This window comes from Canis lupus, chromosome 25 (genome assembly GCF_011100685.1).
Source record: "Canis lupus familiaris isolate Mischka breed German Shepherd chromosome 25, alternate assembly UU_Cfam_GSD_1.0, whole genome shotgun sequence".
Taxonomy (NCBI): domain Eukaryota; kingdom Metazoa; phylum Chordata; class Mammalia; order Carnivora; family Canidae; genus Canis; species Canis lupus.
In genome coordinates this window covers 35778608-35798099 of record NC_049246.1, presented here as the reverse complement: position 1 = coordinate 35798099, position 19492 = coordinate 35778608, and the positions used below count along the sequence as shown (strand labels likewise).

The window sequence follows — 19492 nt, the reverse complement described above, 5'->3', positions numbered from 1 at the left end:
AGAGGGAATGGGGACTGGCCTGAGGGCAAGTGGAAGGATCAAGGGATCTCAGTTCAGAATGAGGTCAAGAATCAGAAGACACAGTGAAGCACTCTGAGGTAAGTGTCAGATGAGTGCTGCAAAGTGCTGACGCAGTTTGCATCTGGCTTTGACACCTATCAGCTGTGTGGCCTTGGACAGATTTTTTAACATTTCTGAACCCCCATGAACTTACTCAGACCAATACCTCTCTCAAACAGTTGTCACAAGACTCAAAAGAGAGAACTGTGTGACTTCGTTGTAAGCTGCGTGCAAATGTCAGCCATGATGGATCAGGCAAGGGAGGCCAAGAAAGTTTTCGGGTTTTAGGCAGGGCTGGGACGTAGCAAGCCATTCCTCATCATTCCTTTGGCTGCCTCTTCCTTTGCCCTTGTCCTTCCTGAATCTCATCTGGCTGGTTTCTGACCAATCTCTAAGACCTACTGGAGTCCATTTGAATTCTAATCCAATCCTCCAAGGTGCCCCTCCAGCCTCAGCTGGGTGTCATCTATGAAATTAATGAGCATTCTTTGTCTCATCATCTAGTTCATTGCTGGAAACATTAAATAGCCCAGGGCTGCAGACTTCGAGATACTCCAAATAGCTCCACAAGTCTCCAGGTTTTTTCTTTGGAGACAGTGGAAAGGCAGATGCTCTTCACCCTGGATTCTCCCATAACCTACCCCTTCACCTCCATTATCGCCCACAAAGGTGGTTTAAAAAAAAAAGATTTTATTTATTTATTCATGAGAGAGAGAGAGAGAGAGAGAGAGGCAGAGACACAGGCAGAGGGGGAAGCAGGCTCCATGCAGGAAGCCAGATGCAGGACCCGATCCCAGGACTCCAGGATCACGCCCTGGGGGAGGGCAGGCACTAAACCGCTGAGCCACCCAGGGACCACCCAAAGGTGGTCTTTTTGTGAGGCTCAAAAGATACGCTATGTTATGCAGTAAAAATCAAGGCTCCCTGCACTTCCCTGAAGACCACTCCACTTCTAGCCCCTTTGTTAGGAGACCCTGACCCACAGCCTTGACCGCAATTCCTGCCTATTGCCCTTCCTCTAAAGGCCTCTGAATCATCATTTTCTCAGTCCTCGATGTCTAATGTAGAAGCAATAATTTAGCACTAACAGAGAATTCTTGGAATCTAGATGGAAATGTCTTGAAATGCAACCCAGGACCATGCATCTGCCTCTACCTTGCTTTTGCCTATAAGCCAGTCCTGAGATCTTAGACATAGGAGTCTGCACACTTCTCCTACCTGCTGCCATCCTTCTTCCCTCCACTCTGCCTTGTTCCCAAAGATCCCACCCAGAATTCATTCAACTTTTATTGATCACCTGTGAAGCGGCAGCCTCAGGCATAGTTACACAGCCATTATAAATCTTGTCCTTATGGATACTCCAGTCCAAACTCTCCCTAGTTTTCTGTCTCCCCTGATGTCCCAAAAGAGCTACCCTCCATCCTCCTGAATTCTAGTTGACAAATCCTATACTGATTTCTTCCTTTATGTGCTTGGGAAAATCACCTTCAACTGCTCATCTTCCATCCCAGCTCTGGCTCCTGGTTCACCCTTAATTCTTTCATGCCATCCTTGTCACCTTCCTTGCCCTTTTTATTTTTCACCGTTTCTCTACCTTGTGCCTAAGCACAAGGCATCCCTTCCCTCTTTTTGGTTCCTACCCTCTCCCATCTAAGCCCAGCCAACCCTCCTTCTCTTTCCCCTTCTGTCTCTACCTTTCCCACTTCCAACTGATGAGTGAGCCAACATCAATTTACATTTACAAAGCAACCACTTTGTAATTCTCTGTGGCCCCATAGGAGTCTGGCTTTGGCATTTCTATAATTGGGTAGGATGCTTGGCACCAAATTCTCATACCTTAGTGTCTCACATCTCAAGACAGGAGGAGATCCAGGCTTTTGCTGAGAAAAGTTTGGAAGTATACCCCAAAATTCCCTTTGTGACGGATCAGATCCAGTGCCTTTGGGGTCCATTGGCTCATCAGTCATTCAAAAGTGACATGTACTAGACACTGGGGATCCAGAAATGATGAAGACACACTATTGTGTATGAAACTAACATGGGAACAGAAACAATAACAAAGGATGTAGGCACAACACAGAACAAAGGAATTCACTTTTTTGCTTAAGGAAATCAGGAATATTTCATAGAAGTGATGTGCAGAGACAAAAAAAGCAAGTGAAGAAAGTGTAAGCAGTGACCCTATTTTTGACTTGGCCATCTGTCAGCTCTGCAGAGAAGGACTTTTTACCCACCCTACTGAGCACACAGAGCAGCCAGAGATGTGTGTGTGTCTCTGTGTACAACCAAGTAAACAGGTTTACATGTGTGCCAGTGTGTGCTGGCCATGGAATGAGGGGTTGGTGTTAGAGTTCCTTTTGAGAAATGATAGAAGAGGCAGAGAGAGACAAAGCTATAGGACAAAAGGCCACCTCTCCTCTACTTTGTCCTCATCTAACATCAGTCTGGTGGAGACTTTACCCTTTCTACCTTCTGAGCATCTCCTGGATCTATGTGCCTCCCCCCATTGCCCTGTACTACCTAAGTCAGACCCTCATTGTCTGCCACCTTGATTACTGCAATAGTCTTCTAACTGGACTCCCCTCCTCCATCCGACCCTCTTCCAAACTGTTCTCCCCACGGCAGCCATGATGTCCTTCTAAAGCATTATCAATATGCTTTCCTTCTTCAGTGGTTCCCCAATGGTCCTTTGCTTAATGAGGCTCTCAACGTCTGCCAGTTATGGCCCCTGCTGATCCTTCCAGCCTGGTAACTCACTCCTCTTCCCACAACCCCAGGCTTGATGGCCCAGCCATGCTGTGTTGTCCTCTATTTCCAGCACTCATGTGTTATTACTTCTTCCTGAAATGAATCTGCCATTCCCATCCCTTTCCCCTTCCTAATATGGTTGACCCATGGTCAATCTTGAGGTCTTAGCCTAGGCCTCCTGGCCCCCACGTGGCATGCCCCCATCGCCACAGGATAACATGAACACCTGTTCAGGCATCTGAATCCCATTAGACCATCATCTTGGTGCCTGTGCTGGGAACCAGTGTATCTGCATCTCTAAATCACTACTCGTTAAGTTAGAGGTGCTCAATGTTTATTGAACCACCAGATGTGCTGTAACTGCTTGTAAGGCTCTACCTTCATCATTGGCTTCCCAACTAAAAAATGAAGCATTTTAGTGGTTTCTCCTGAAAAATAAGAGTCCCAAACTACCAGGAGTGAGAGGACCTTGGAAATCACCTAGTTTAAGCTATGAACAGAAGGAACTGAGTGAGGCCCAGAAAGCAGAGTCTCCTGAGGCTATAGGGGGAATATGAAGATTATTGCTCTATCATAAAGTGTGGTAATTAGTAGTACCTGCCCACATCCCGCACAACTGCAACCCCCAAAGAGCCCTGTCTGTTACTGATTACAAAGCATTTTCTCATCCTCATTTCATTTGTTGTTTGAACCACACAACTCCTACAGAATTGGTTGAGTGGGTGATCTCAGTGCCCCCATTTCATTGATTAGGGAATTGAGGCTCAGAATGCCCAAGCCACAAGTCCCAGAGGAAGTCTCCTCTGAATCCATATCCATGTTCATTCCCCTTGCTGCACTGCATCTGGCCCTTTGCCCTTTTCTCATAAGAGGTAAGTTGCCAGCTAAGACTGGGATGATGAAGCCAATGCCATGTCACCATGGCAGCACATTGCCAGGAAGCTGACAGGGTAATACCAACAGATCTGCAAGAGGAAATGTCCCAGCTAAAGCTGCACGGTGTCCAGAGCTGCGAGTGTGAATGGGCAGGCAGCAGCTCTCAAACTTGCCAACCATCAGCCAGGTGCTTGACTTTATTTAAGAAAATTATTTTTCATTTGGTCTCATGGGCAATGGACCATGTCCTGCCTTTTTAAAATGAGATTGGGAAGCTGGAGCTGACCTGACACATCCCTCCAGTTTTCCTATGCACACTTAAACATCCTGCCAAAACTAATATCTTTATTCCTAAAACCTTCAATTCACGTAGGGCAAGCAGCGTCTGCCTGTGCTGTATGGAGCATGCACTTCAGCCTTTATATTACCCAGAGGAATGAGCTGCTATTATGAAATCATTAAATTAATAACTTGGTAATATAGGCAGATATATAAAACAATCTGTTCATAGAACAAAAGAAATTACTACGTTCCAAACATTCATAATTTAATTTAACAGCAAATTAAAGTAGCATACATAATTTTATCCTCAAAATGTCAATAGAATTATGTAAATAGAACACCAAGTCCTATTGCTCTGTGTATGTGTGTGTGTGTGAGTGTGTACACACACGCAGGTGTGTAGTTGTGTGTGTGACAGGAGGGCAGGGTACAGGGTTGACATTTACCTCCTGTAGGCCTCTCTTCTTCATGACAGAGAAGCAATTGACAGAAATAGATGAGGTTCCCAGCTTTTAATTAAGAATTTATTAAACATTCAAAGAGCTGCAGAGGAAAAAAGCTAGCAAGGCACTCTGCTGGCTGCCAGGATTGGGTGTCGAGCAAACAGTAAGAGTTGCAGAGGAGGCAGGTCCAATGGGGCTGTGCCAGGGCTCCCTCAGGAAGGGCAAGCACCAAAGGCCACCAGGTCTAGATCATAGGATCTTAGAGAGACTCCATATGAGTTTGGAGATGAACAATGGAAAGATGGGCTGCTGGCTACTGTGGAATTATCTCAGGAGAATGACCAGGACAGGGGAGCTCTTCTCGTGCCTCAGCATTGTTTGGCAAGAACCAGCCCTCCTGCCCCAGGCAGCTCTGACATGGGTAAGTTGTAAAGTAAGCTGGAGAGTCTCTGGTCCATTCTGGTCAACTCCACAAACCACCTGCCTTATGTGAACCAAGAGGAATGAGGCCAATATGAAGCTGTGTGAGGGACAGTGAACTGCATGGCAGGAGTTCCTGACCCCTCTCCCTGAAAGGTTGGCAGGCAGTGGTCCCTGTTAAAGCAAGAAGAGACAAAGGGTTTCCTCTGTGAGCTGACTTTGCCTCCACCCAAGCTCTCTTCACCTCTGAGGTTATCATATCTATTTCTGCTCTCATGAATTGTTTTCTAGGGACAACGGGAATCCCAGTCTCATGGACTTGCAACACTGCAAGGGATATATGAAGCCGGTAAGTTCAGTCCTGCTTCAAAGCAACAAAATATACACATGCACATACACAGAATTTAGAACATAATTTCATGGGATTCACATATCCCACTGATGAGCCCAAAGTAAAGAATCTCTGGTCTGCCTGAAGACATTCATTAAGCATGGAACTGTATGTATAAAGAGTAACATATGTCTAGTGCCAAATGTATGAGACAGAGAGTAAGATAAGAATTCACAGAAGGCTCCCTGGAGGAGGGAAAACACTTGAAATTGAAGGATTGCTAAGCCTTAGGCAAAAAGATAGGAGGAGGAATAGATGGAGCCAAGATTTAAAAAAGAAAAAGCATGAATGCGTGTAAGATGATGTGTGTTCTATGGAGGAGGATAGAAGAGGAAAGAAGACATCCTATGGGGAAAGGCCCCAGATAACACAGATTTGTAAACATAAGCATATAAACATTTATCCTCTTAGAAATATTTCTTTCCTGTATGCATGAATGGTGACCTAGAGGAGGAATGAGTAGAACCAGGTAATCTAGTTAATAAATCTTCCTAGTGGTTTAGGAGTGAAGGAAGCAGCGATAAGATTATGATAATCTAAATAGGCATGGGAAGGAGAGGACAGGGAGACACATGTTGAAGATAGCCTTGACAGGACTTTGGAATTATTGGGGGATCAGTCTGCACAGGTCAGCTCCTGTAACAAAACCCACAAAATCTAAATGGCTTAACATTAAAGGTTTATTTCTCACTCACATCACAGTACAATGTGGTGAATGGAGGGACCTAATCCATGCAGTCATTCAGGGACCCAGGCCCCTTCTGCCTTTTGGTTCTAAGAGAGTTCACATTGTCCTCCACCAGATGTGTCTCCATTCCACACATGGCAGGAAGATGAGGGAAGATAGACAGCATGGAGGGATTTATAGAAGCTTTTACTGCCAGCCCAGAAGGTAGTAAACATCTCTTCTGCCCATGTGTTGTAGGCCAGAGCTCATTCCTGTAACTGCTGGGAGGCTGGAAAATGTAGTCAGACTGTCCAGTAAAATAAGGGAAACAATTCCCCCATTTCTATAGCTGTCCATGAAAATAAAGAGACAAGAAATCAAGAATGACAATTTTCAGGGCTGGGAACTAGAAGATTGATGGGACCATTGATACATATAAGAAAATTCAGAAGGGAAGCTACAAGGATCTGAAGCTTGCCATTGTACATCCATATATCTAATTAACCCAAGAGAATAATAAAGTAGATTTGCTCAGACATACAGTTACAACATTATCCAGGAAGCTTAGCATAACAATGACTCTTTCTTACAAGATAAAGAAGTAATGTGGTTAGATATGACATACAAAAAAATGGCAACAAGATAGCTTAGCTTTCATCAAAATTAAAAACTTTCTTTTTTTAAAAAAAGATTGTATTTATTCATGAGAGACACAGAGAGAGGCAGAGACACAGGCAGAGGGAGAAGCAGGCTTCCTGAGGGGATCCCCAGGACCCAGGGATCATGACCTGAGCCAAAGGCAGATGCTCAACCACTGAGCCACCCAGGCTCCCCAAAATTAAAAACTTTCATGCATCAAAGAACACTATCAAAAGTGTAAAAGAGCACCTCACAAAAATGAGAGATAAAATTTGTAAAGTATTTACCAGATAAGGGATCAATGTACAGAATATATAAAGAACTCCCATAACTCAACAACAAAAAACAAACAACCCAATTCAAAAACCGGGCAAAGAACTGGAATACACATTTCTCCAAAGAAGAAACACAAGTAGCCAATAAGTACATGGAAGAATTCTCAACATCACTAATCATTAGAGAAATGTAAATCAAAACCACAATGGGACATCATTTCACACCCCTTAGGATGGTTATTATTAAAAACGAAACAAAACAGCTTTTTTACATGAGTTGGTCACCAGAACACAGGTGTCATGAAAACCACTGCTAAACCTAAACCAAAATGGGAAAGAAACAGTCTCCTATCAATATCACGATCACTGGACATGTAGATTCAGGCAAGTCTATCTCTGTTGGCCATCTGATCTATAAATGTAGTGGGACTGACAAAAAAACCACTGAAAATTTTGAGAAGGAGTCTACTGACATGGGAAAGTCTCCTTCAAGTATGTCTGGGTCTTGAAAGCTGAACATGAATATGGTGTCACCATTGATGTTGCCCTATAGAGATTCAAGACCAGCAGGTATTATGTGGCCATTGCTGATGCCCCAGGACATGGAGACTTTGTCAAAACCATGATTACAGGCACATCTCACTCTCGGTGTTCTGTCCTGATTATTGCTGCTGCTGTTGGTGAATTTGAAGCAGGTAGGGGAGACCCATGAGCATGCCCTTCTGGTTTACACATTTGGTGTGAAATACTTGGTGTTCACAAAATAGATTCCATTAAGCCACCTTATAGCCAGAAGAAATACAAAGAAATTGTTAAGGAAGTCAGAACCTACACTAAGAAAGTTGGCTACAACCCCAACACAGTAGCATTTGTGCCAATTTCTGGTTGGAATGGTGACAACATACTGGAGTCAAGTGCTAATAGGCCTTGGTTCACGGGATGGAAAATCACCCATAAAGGTGGTAATGCCTGTGGAACCACACTGCTCGTAGCTCTGGATTACATCTTGCCACCAACTCATCCAACTGACAAGCCTTTGGCTGCCCCTCCAGGATCCCCACAAAACTGGTGGAATTGGTACTGTCCCTGGGGCCCAGGTGGAGCCTACTGTTCTCAAACCTGGCATCGTGGTGACCTTTGCTTCAGTCAGTGTTACAACTGAAGTAAACTTAGTTGAAATGCACCAGGAAGCTTTGAGTGAAGCTCTTCCTGGGGACAATGTGAGTTCAAGGTCAACAATGCATCTGTCAAAGATGTTTGTCATGGCACCAGGGCTGGTGACAGCAAAAATGCCCCACCAATGAAAGAAGCTACCTTCCAACTCCGTTGATTATCCTGAACCATCTTGGCCAAATCAGTGCTGGATATGCACCTGTGCTGTATGGTCACGCAGCTCACATTGCTCGCAAGTTTGCTGAGTAGAAGGAGATTGAGCATTGTTCTGAGAAGAAGCTGGAAGATGGTCACAAGTCCTTGAAATCTGGTGATGTTGCCATCATTGATATGGTTCCTAGTGAGCCCATGTATGTTGAGAGCTTCTCTGACTATCCTCCTCTGGGCTGTTTTGCTGTTCATGACATGAGACAAATGGTTGCTGTGGGTGTCATCAAAGCAATGGATAAGAAGGTGGCTGGAGCTGGCAGGGTCATCAAGCCTGCCCAGAAAGCTCAGCAAGGTAATGAAAATTCTCCCCAATACCTGCCACCCCAGTCTATCAGTGGTGGAAGAGCAGAGTCAGAGCTGTTTATGCCATTTGGCCATTTAAATTTAATAGTAAAAGATTGGTTAATGATAACAATGCATCATAAAACTTTTAGAAGAAAAAGAGAATGTTTTGTGGACTCTGTGTGTGTGTGTGTGTGTGTGTGTGTGTATGTATGTGTGTTGTGTGTACGGCAAATTTAAGTTCTTAGTTTTTTAATGGAAACAACTTGACCAAAAATCTGTCACAGAATTTTGAGGCCCATTAAAACAAAAGTTTAGTGACAAAAACAAAACAAAGTGTAACAAGTAATGTGTTGGTGAGGTTGTGGAGAAATCAGAACACTTGTACATTGCTGATGGGAATGCAAAATGATATCACCACTATGAAAAACCATATGGTGGTTTCTAGAAAAATAAAACATTAACCTATAAAGTGATCCAGCAATTCCACTTCTGCATATATACACAAAAGAACTGAAGGCAAGGGCATGGACAGATATTTGTACACCCATGTTCATAGCAGCAGTATTTACAATAACCAAGAGATGGAAGCAACCCAAAGTCTACTGACTTTGATGAGTGGATAAACAATATGGTTTGTGTATACAACAGAATATTATTCAACCTTTAGAAGGGAGGAGATTTGAACACATGCTACAATATGGATGATCCTTGAAAACAGATGCTAAGTGAAATAAGCCAGTCACAAAATGACAAATATTCCACAATTTCATTTACATTGTCAAATTCATAGAGACAGAAAGTAGAAGGGTGATTGCCAGGCTGGGCAGTAGGGGAATGGGGAATTAGTGTTTAATGAATACAGAGCTTCAGTTTGGGAGGATGGAAAGTTCTGGAGAGGGATGGTGGTAATGGCTGCACAACGTGACTGTACTTAATGGCCTGAACTGTCTGCTTAAAAATGGTTAGTAAATTTTATGTGATGTATATTTTGCCATAATTTTTTTAGTTCCAGTATAACATACAGTGTTATACTAGTTTCAGGTGTACAATACTGGGATTCAATAGTTCTCTACGTTACTCAGTTCTCATCATGACAAGTGTACTCTTAATCTCCTTCACCCAACCCCCTACCAACCTCCCCTCTGGCAAATACCAGTTTATTCTCTATACTTATGAGTCTGGCTTTTTTGTTTGTCTCCTTTTTTCTTTGTTCATTTGTTTGTTTGTTTCTTTTTTTAGAGAGAGAGAAGGAGCGCGAGGGAGTGGCAGAGAGAGAGAGAGAGAGGAAGAGAATCTTAAACAGGCTCCAGATCTAGTGCAGTCAGTTAAGCATGAGTCACCCAGAGCCTCTCGTTTTGTTTCTTAAATTCCACATATGAATGAAATCATGTAGTATTTTTCTTTCCCTGACTGACTTATTTCACTTAGCATTATACTCTAGATCCATCCATGTTGTTGCAAAGGGCAAGATTTCATTCTTTTTATGGTCGCGTAATATTCCTGTGTGTGTGTGTGTGTGTGTGTGTGTGTGTGTGTGTGTGTATCATGTCTTCTTTATCCATTAATTTATCCATGGACACTTGGGCTGCTTCCATATCTTGGCTCTTGCTGCAATAAGAATATATCTTTTCAAATTAGTGTTTTCATTTTCTTTGGGTAAGTACCCAATAGTGGAATTACTGGAGCATATGGTAGTTCTATTTTTAATTTTTTGAGGAACCTCCATACTGTTTTCCACAGTGGCTACATCAGTTTGCATTCCCACCAACAGTGCACAACGGTTACTTTTTTTCCACATCCTTGCCAATGTTCTTGTTTCTTGTGTTTTTGATACGAGCCATTCTGACAGATGTGAGGTGATAGCTCATTGTGGTTTTGATTTGCATTTCCCTAATCACTAGTGATGTTGACCATGATTTTTTAAAAGAGTAGCATGGGTAAGTTCATCTCTCTAAAAATGCAGACTCTGTCAAAATGTGATTAGCCTACACATCCTCTGTTCTGAAGCCCCTCTCAACCACACGTCTTCTTCAAATAAGCTCATCATCTCCATTCATCCCCAAACCTTCTCCTCCTGGCGCTTCATCTCAGTCCATGTGCATACATACTGCCAAGAGCCAGGTGAGAAACCTCACTGTCCTCTTCTCCTCTTCCCTCCTGTGAGCCTGCAGGTCCAACAGGCAAGTCTCTCAAATCCATCCTCCCCTTTCCTCGCCATGGCCCTAGGCACACTTCAGTTCTGGCTTCATGGAAATTTAGCTCACTTTGTCTCACATTGGCAGCTGTAGCAGCCTTCAAGCAGGTCCCACTGCTCATGTCTCATCCAACCTTCCTCTCATCATGGGGAGTCTTTCTGATGCAGACCACAGTCTGCTCTAACATGCTCTCAGGTAGGTACTATGCAAAAAAGCACACATTATCTCACCTGCATCCTCAGCAGGTGCATTTCTACTGCCCCATTTACAAAGAGGAAAATGAGGATTGGAGAGTTCAGCCACTATGGCAAGATCACATAACTGACAAGCAGCAAAGCTAAGATTCCCACCAGAGCCACCAAACACCAATTAATAATAACAGCCAGCACTGAGTCAGGGCTAGCTCTGCGTATAGCATCGTCTAAGTGCTTTATACCTAAAAATTCATGTAATCCTCACAACAATCCCACAAAACAAGACAATTATCATCCCCAGTTCACATTTGAGGTGGAGAGAGCTTAGATAACCTGTCCAAATAAAGCTAGCAAAAAGTGAAACCAAGATTCAAACCCAGTCTGGTCAAGAGCATGAGTGTATAGGGCATTCCCCTCCTCCAAAACCTGCATAGTAAACATCACCCTCTGTAGACTGGGACCTAAAGCCCAGCCCCAAATGTTCACATTCAACCTTCCACGCCCATCTAATGCTGTACCTACAAGACATGGCACCCCAGCACCTCACACTGCTCCTTCATCCTAGGGTGTCGTTTATAACCTCTTCAACCGTATATACTAGGGAAATCTTTACAAAGTTCTATTGACTATCATCCACTATGGATGCCCACCCTGATAGCTGGGACCTGTTTAAAATTCATTCATTTAGGGGGATCTGGGTGGCTCAGTCAGTTAATTATCTACCTTCAGCTTAGGTCATGATCTCAGAGTTCTGGGATCGAGCCCCATTCCAAGTTCCCTGTTCAGCTGGGAGTCTGCTTCTCCCTCTTCCTCTGCCACTCCACTCCCTGCTGCATGTGCTCTTTCTCTCAAATAAATAAATAAAATATTTCTTAAAAATTCATTCATTCAACCAAATTTATCAAATACTTTCTGTAGCCAATCTGTATGCCAGGTCCTGGGGACACATTGTAAATGAAACAATGTTTCCATCCTTAAAATAGTGCCAAACAAGGGTTATCATTTTGTCCTATTCATGGGTCCTTGGATTATCATGAACAATTTATGTGTTTATCTCTGTCACAACATAGTGGGCTCCCAGAGGTCAGGGTGACATCTTATCAAGCTCTGCATCCTCTCCTTGTATTTTAGTAAATAAACTCAGAAAATGTGTTCAGTGAATCAATGTTTGAATGACTCAGTGGGCCCCACTGAATTATAAATCTCATCAAATAAAACCGAGCCTCCCATGATGAGTCATGAACTCGAGGAGTTGAGTGTCTTCATTTGTAGGACTGGCGTCTGCATACTCTGCTAAACTTGCTCTCTCACTGCTAATATTGTTCATTTGCATAGCGGTCAACATTTTATAAAATATTTTCACATCCATTTCCTCATTTGATTCTTCATGGTAGGGAAATATAATCTTTTGCATTGGCTTGAAATTAATTTTCTGTATGTCCATAAGCATGTTTTGATTGCTGTTGACTAAGTTGTCAAACCAAAGAAGTCTGCCGAAACTAAACAAAATGTCCCTACAGTAGTAATCTGGAGAGGCCTAGTTCAGGGAGTCCTGGAACAGGGTCTTCATATGCTCACTGGGGACACCACCTTTATGGGGCCATTGTCCGTTTCAAGGGAAATAAGGAGACATAGTGAACCTGACATAGGATAAATAATAAAGATGATAAAGGGTTTTTTTTTTTTTCTACTAACAGTAGCAAAGCAAGAATTAGGTTTTTGAACAGATGCCTTGAGAAGCTGGATTTAAGTGAGTTTCCCAACTCATCGACGGAGTTTGCCTTAAACCCCAAAATGAAGGTCATCCCTGGGCCTCAGTCTTTCTAGAAAGGACAGTTTCTTACAGAATCCCGACCACTCCTCAGTGAGACCCTAACTCAAGCTCTCCACCAAAGTTCCACACTCAAAAGCTCACCCCTTCCTTGTTTTGAGTGGCTCACTTAGAAGTTCCAGTTCAACATTCATATTTGAAAGACTAATGTTTTCCGCTGGTTTGAAATTAATTTGCTGTAATTCACACTAGTGTATTTTGATTGCTTTTGATTAAGTTTAACAAACTAAAGAAGTCTGCTGAAATTAAACATTAAAGTAAACAGTCCCTTTTCTAAGGCTCCTTGTGCATAATTATCAGCCTTGTCATTCTTGCTAAATATATCCATTCTGTGACAGCCCCTATGCCTGGGTAGTGGTAATTAATACAGAATCCCAAAATCAATTCCAAAGAAATCCTCTAAAATCAAGGAAGCTCATTTGCATAACTTCTAAAACGCATGAATGAATTGTTTTGAAACTAGGATGAAAAGAAAGGGGCTTTCACAGGTCAGAGTTTCCAAGTAAAAATAAATAAATAAAGCGGGCTGCATATTTAATATTGGATTTGTTGTAAAGAAAAATAGGTCTTCGGTGGAAAGTGTGAATAAACAGGTAAATGGCTCTTTGGAGCCGTCACTTTGCAGAAAGCTTCACCAAAATTAATGGCTAATAATTAGCCACCCAAGCGACTAACATGTTAAGAAAAGTTCACAGGTAGCTTTGTTACATTGCCGAAAATGATGAAAATTAAAGTTAATATCACTTTCTTAAATGTGGTGAAATAATTTAAATATTTTTATGAGGGAAAAAAAAAAAAGACCTCCTCATGCCTCCATTCGTTTGCTTATTTTCATCCAAGGAAATAGAGGGGGAAAAAATACCAGCTTTGGAGTAGAGTGGCCCAGCTGCAAAACTCCACTCCCTTAGGAGCTGAGTGACTCTGGACAAGGATGCAAGCTCCTGGAGCCTGGAGGTCCTCACTGAAGAATAGGGGCAACCCAACTCTATCCCTAGCTTCCTCTGAGGGGTGCCAGGGAGAGAGGAATGCCCTCTTTGTGGTGCATAGCTCCTCCAACTACAGCTCTTCTCCGTACACATCAATTATTAATGATAATAATAAGAAGAATATTTATCAAGAGCTTATCAGACCCCATGCTAAGCACTTTTCTTGCATTCTCATTTTTAATCCTCACAATAACCCTATGAGAAAGTTGCTATTAGTATCATCTTTTTCTAAAAGTTTAAACAAATTTCCTAATGAGAAAACCAAGGCTTGGAAAGGGCAGCCAGCTCCGTGGCAAAGCTGGTTTCTGCACACGAGGACTGTGTATTTAACCACTGCATTACGGAATAGCCTTGGGGGAGGGGCCGCCAACCTAATGTGCATGGAGGCGATATAATGTCTGAAAATATATGCAAAACTATTTGTGTATGTGCATTTTGCGGAGGAGTGTCCAATATATTTATCTGATCCTTGAAGGAGTCCTTGACACCCAAAAGGTTAAAGGGCCCTGTGCTAGATGTTTGAAATTGAACCAGACCAGTAACTAACCTAAGATTGCTTTGCTATTTGTTTTTGTTTTTGTTTTTGTTTTCTTTGCTTTGCTATTTGAAGTGCAGTCCAGTATCAGCATCACGTGGGAATTTGTGAGAAAATGCATTATCTTTGGCCCCATTCCAGACACACTGAATCAGAAGTAGGGTCTTAGCAAGATCCCCGGCAGATTGCTGTCTCTAATCCTGCCTGGGGGAGCAAGGAAGGCTATCTGAAGCAGGTGACTCATGAAATTAGCTCTAAGTGATGAGAAATAATCAGCCAAGGGAAAAAGGAGGTAGTTAAGAATGCACAAGGTGTGAGGAATTCAATCACAGGAGATGATCCAGGAGTTCCAAGCAGGATAAATTGCTGTATGTGTGGTGTGAGGCCTGGGGTTCCAGAGGGACTAAGTGAATAGGATGGGTCAGGCCATGCTAATATATACTTGGGATGTATGCAGATGAGAGGGGGAAACACTAGAATGGCTGCTGAAGCAAAATCCGGAGGTGGTCAGATACACATTTTAGAAAATCACTCAGACAACATAACAGAGGCTGGACATGTCCGACCCTACAGGCATTACTAAGAAGAATCAGCCTACCACCCTCATCATTCTTCCAATCCTCGTTCCCCCACCCACCCCAAACCAAACTTATCCATATCATGCCCTGCTTCTGCTCCCCAAACCTGTGACCTGAGTCCTTCAGCACTGTGACTACACAGGTAACTAAGACCGCAATTGATAGGACCAGGTCCCTGAGATCAGGCCTGTGACCACCAATCCCCAGTTGCAGAGGGGTCCTGGGTAAGAACTCAGTGACGGTTCGCGGCAGCAAGAAATAGTAATGAGATTATGTCTGTGTTCTTTTTTTTTTTTAATTCAATTTGCCAACATATAGTATAACACCCAGTGCTCGTGCCATCGAGTGCCCTCCTTAGTGCCTGTCACCCAGTCACCCCATCGCCCCACCTTCCTCCCTTCCACAACCCTTTGCTTGTTTCCAGAGTCTCTCATGGTTTGTCCTCTTCTCTAATTTTTCCCCTCTCAGTTTCCCTCCTTTCCTTTATGGTCCCTTTCACTATTTCATATATTCCACATATGAATGAAACCATATGATGATTGTCCTTCTCCAATTGTAAGTCCATGTTCTGTTTGGTCAGGAGCACCTGACCTTTCACGGGACCCTCGGGTATCAAAGTGCAAGATGGACCATATACTGTTCTTAGAAGTCTGTCAGAGTGCAAGGAAATTGGGACAGAAATTCTATTGCAATGCATTTGGCCAGGAAACAGGTTCTGTGAACTGGAGATGAAGGAGGAGAACCATGTGCTGGTGAGCCCCCACCCCTCAGAGACTGCAGCCAGAGAGGTAGGGTCTTCATAGACCATTTTTCCATCCCTTCTCAGCCTCTTCCCTGAGTCCCTTCATACTCATGCCCATTAAACAAACATTTATTATGCACCTCCCATATGCTTAGAAGTAGAGAACAGAGAGAAATAGTGAAGTAAGTGGGAGTTCCCTGCCCCAAGGAGCTTGCGTTCACATGGAGGAAAGAGGCAGGTACACAAAAAAAGAGAGTAGAGCATGCCCGGCCCCCCACCCCGAAGATTCTGCACACAAATATCTTTGCCTACCAGCTCCCCTGAGCTGCCTTTGAGGCTGACCTCAAGGTTCATATGTTCATCTGCTCTGCTGCCAGAATGGGAAATCTTCAGCATGAGGTTGGCTCTGTGTCACTGTGGGATCGCCACCCAAGCTCCCCGTGGACCCAGCACTGTGTCTTGGTCTTCCCTCTAATTCACAGAAAGGTGCCCTGCAGGCTAGTGGCAGCCTTTTCACATAAGATCCAGGGCCTCCTTAAAGGCCAGTTCAGGACTCCGCTTGGAGAATGATGAAGAGGGATTTTCATTCATTTTGGGGTTTTTTGTGTTTTTTTTTATAATAAATTTATTTGTTATTGGTGTTTAATTTGCCAACATACAGAATAACACCCAGTGCTCATCCCGTCAAGTGTCCCCCTCAGTGCCCATCACCCACTCATCCCCACCCCCCACCCCCTTCCACCACCCCTAGTTCATTTCCCAGAGTTAGGAGTCTTTATGTTCTGTCTCCCTCTCTGATATTTCCCACACATTTCTTCTCCCTTCCCTTATATTCCCTTTCACTATTATTTATATTCCCCAAATGAATGAGAACATATAATGTTTGTCCTTCTCCGATTGACTTACTTCACTCAGCATAATACCCTCCAGTTCGGAGTACCTGATGTGGCCCAAGCACTGTGCTGGGTGCTGGGCAGGTACCACCCAAGTTCATTTTCACAGCAGCCCAGGTGCTGGGTTTTATCTCTATTTGTAGGTTCAGAGAAATTGTGAGAGGCTGAGGGGTTCAGCTGGGACCAAGTCTGGTTCCATCCTGCTCACAGTCCCACTGCCTTCCTCCACCCCGGCTGGACCAGTGTCCCTGAGGTGCCAGTTCCCAGCCCCCCTCCAGCTACCATTTCCTATTCCCTCTTTCACAGTAAACACTGAACAAGAGAGTAAAATCAATGAGAAATAATAAGCATTTAAAAAGCGACTCCATAAAAGACAAACTTAAAAGCAGTAAAAACAAAAGCATGCCTTTTAAAAAACAATTGGGTAAACTCAGCACGGGGGGGGGGGGGCAGCTGAGAAGATTAATCTGAATTTTTAAATCTTAAATAATAAAACCATGTGGAGAGGTGAATCAGAGGCCCAGTGCAGGAAGCACGCATTTTATTTTATTTTTATTTAAATTCAGCTAGCCAACATATAGACCATCATTAGTTTCAGAAGTAGAGTTCAGGGATCCCTGGGTGGCGCAGCGGTTTGGTGCCTGCCTTTGGCCCGGGGCGTGATCCTGGAGACCCGGGATCGAATCCCACATCGGGCTCCCGGTGCATGGAGCCTGCTTCTCCCTCTGCCTGTGTCTCTGCGCCTCTCTCTCTCTCTGTGACTATCATAAATAAATAAAAATTAAAAAAAAAAAAAAAAGAAGTAGAGTTCAGTAATTCATCAGTTGCATATAACACCCAGTGCTCATCAATCACATCACATGCCCTCCTTAATGCCCATCACCCAATTACCCCATCCCCCCAACCACCTCCCCTCCATCAACCCTCAGTTTGTTTCCTAGACTGAAGAGTCTCTCATGGTTTGTCTCCCTCCCTGAGGACTTCCCATTCAGTTTTCCCTCCCGTCCCTTATGATTCTCTGCACTGTTTCTTATGTCCCAAATATGAGTGAAACCATATGATAATTGTCTTTTTCTGATTTACTTATTTCACTCAGCATAATACTCTCCAGTTCTATCCACATCAATGTAAATGGTAAGTATTCATCTTTTTGATGGCCGAGTAGTATTCCAGTGTGTGTGTGTGTGTGTGTGTGTGTGTGTGTGTGTGTGTGTGGACACATACCATGTCTTCTTTATCTATTCATCTGTCAATGGTTAGCTCGGCTCTTTCCACAGTTTGGCTATTATGGGCATTGTGCTATGAACACTGAGGTGCAGGTGCCCCTTCAGATCATTACATTTGTATCTTTGGGGTAAATACAAGGCAACTGAGGGATAAGAGGGTAGTTCTATTTTTAACTTTTAGAGAAACCTCCATACTGTTTTCCAGAGTGGTTGTACCAGCTTGCCTTCCCACCAACAGTGTAAGAGGGTTCCCTTTTCTCCTCATCCTGGCCAATATTTGTTGTTTCCTAACTTGTTAATTTAGCCATTCTGACTGGTGTGAGGAGATATCTCATTGTGGTTTTGATTTGTATTTCCCTTATGCCAAATGATGTTGAACATTTTTTCTTGTGTCTGTTGGCCATTTGTATGTCTTCTTTGGAGAAATGTCTGTTCATGTCTTCTGCCCATTTCTTGACTAGATTATTTGTTTTTTGGGTGTTGAGTTTGATGAGTTCTTTGTAGATCCTTGATACTAGTCCTTTATCTGATATTTCATTTGTGAAAATCTTCTCCCATTCCATAGTTGCTTTTTAGTTTTAGGAAGCACACATTTTAAAATATGGGGGAGGATTTCAAGGTTGGACTCCAGTCCCCATGCTCCTTTCACCCTGATGGGCAAAATCAGCACTCATTGCAGTGGTACAGGAAGGCTTCTTGGAAGAGGTGGCATTTTAGATGAACTTTGAAGTTAGGCAGCCTTCCCAGAAGAGAACTGAAAAAAACAAAGTCATACACACAAGAGATGATGCAAAATTTTGGAGGGACTGGCTGGCCATCAGCCTGACTAGAGCAAGTTGTTACACTAGGGGAGTGGTGATGCAGAAGGACCCAGAGTTGGTTTGAGACCAACAATGGGGAACCCTAAGCCCACTCCAGGAGTGTGGACCAAAGTCAGGTGGCTCTTCCCCATGGAACAAGGAGAGAGCCTAAAGCATCCCTCCAAAAAACTTCAAGGTCACCTGTGGCTCTGTCCCAGCCAGTGGGAGGGCTGAAGGGTAGTGTCGCTGACTCAAGGTCATAAACCACATAAGAGGTCCAGACAGAGCCAGGGCCCAAGGGAGCTGAGTCCTTTGCTGATAAGGACTTGGCAGAGTTTTGTTTCCTGGAGTGACTGTGTGTCAGGGGATGTAGAGTCCTTTACACAACAGCAATTCTTCCTGGCAGGATGTGAGAAGTCTGGTAGGGGTGCTGACCAGGGGTGGGCCTGGGAGGTCAGCTCCACCATGGCATTAGAGTGAGGGAGGTGTGGAGTGGAAAGGGCACAAAGGAGTGATAATGGAATGGAGACATTAGGGGAAGATGTCCCCCATAACTTGGGTGTCAGGCAAGTCAAGGTCCTGCTGATTATGTGCAGGCTCTGGCTCCAGCCATCATGGCTCCCCTCCTCCTCCCATGCCCACATACATCTTCTCTTCTCTTCTATCCCCAACACACACATGCACACAAGCAACACACTTGTCCATATGCTCACAGACTCCCACGTCTGTCTGTGACATTCGCACACTTGCCTTCCCACATGAGGATTCACATTCACATACATTCTTACACACAGGCATAATCCTTTAAGCTTCAGCCAGATGACTAATGTTTTCAACAACCTCAGTAAAATTAATAAAATAAGACATTGCAGTGAATTTTATCCAATGCTATGTTTATTCAATTTAAAGAACTCCACATCATTCTGAGATTATGTCCCTTATCTCCTCTTTGGTTTGGGGCAAGGGGATGTTAAAACATCCTTTCTTTTAGGAAAAGATGGTGATAATAGATGGTAGCATTTTTTCTTCATATCCTTTCTTAG

General features: G+C 43.5%; 1 pseudogene; it reads left to right on the top strand.

The window, feature by feature from the left end:
* The first annotated feature begins 3728 nt into the window (after positions 1 to 3728).
* On the top strand, positions 3729 to 15520 carry LOC100684509 (annotated as a pseudogene).
* The last annotated feature ends 3972 nt before the right edge of the window (positions 15521 to 19492 follow it).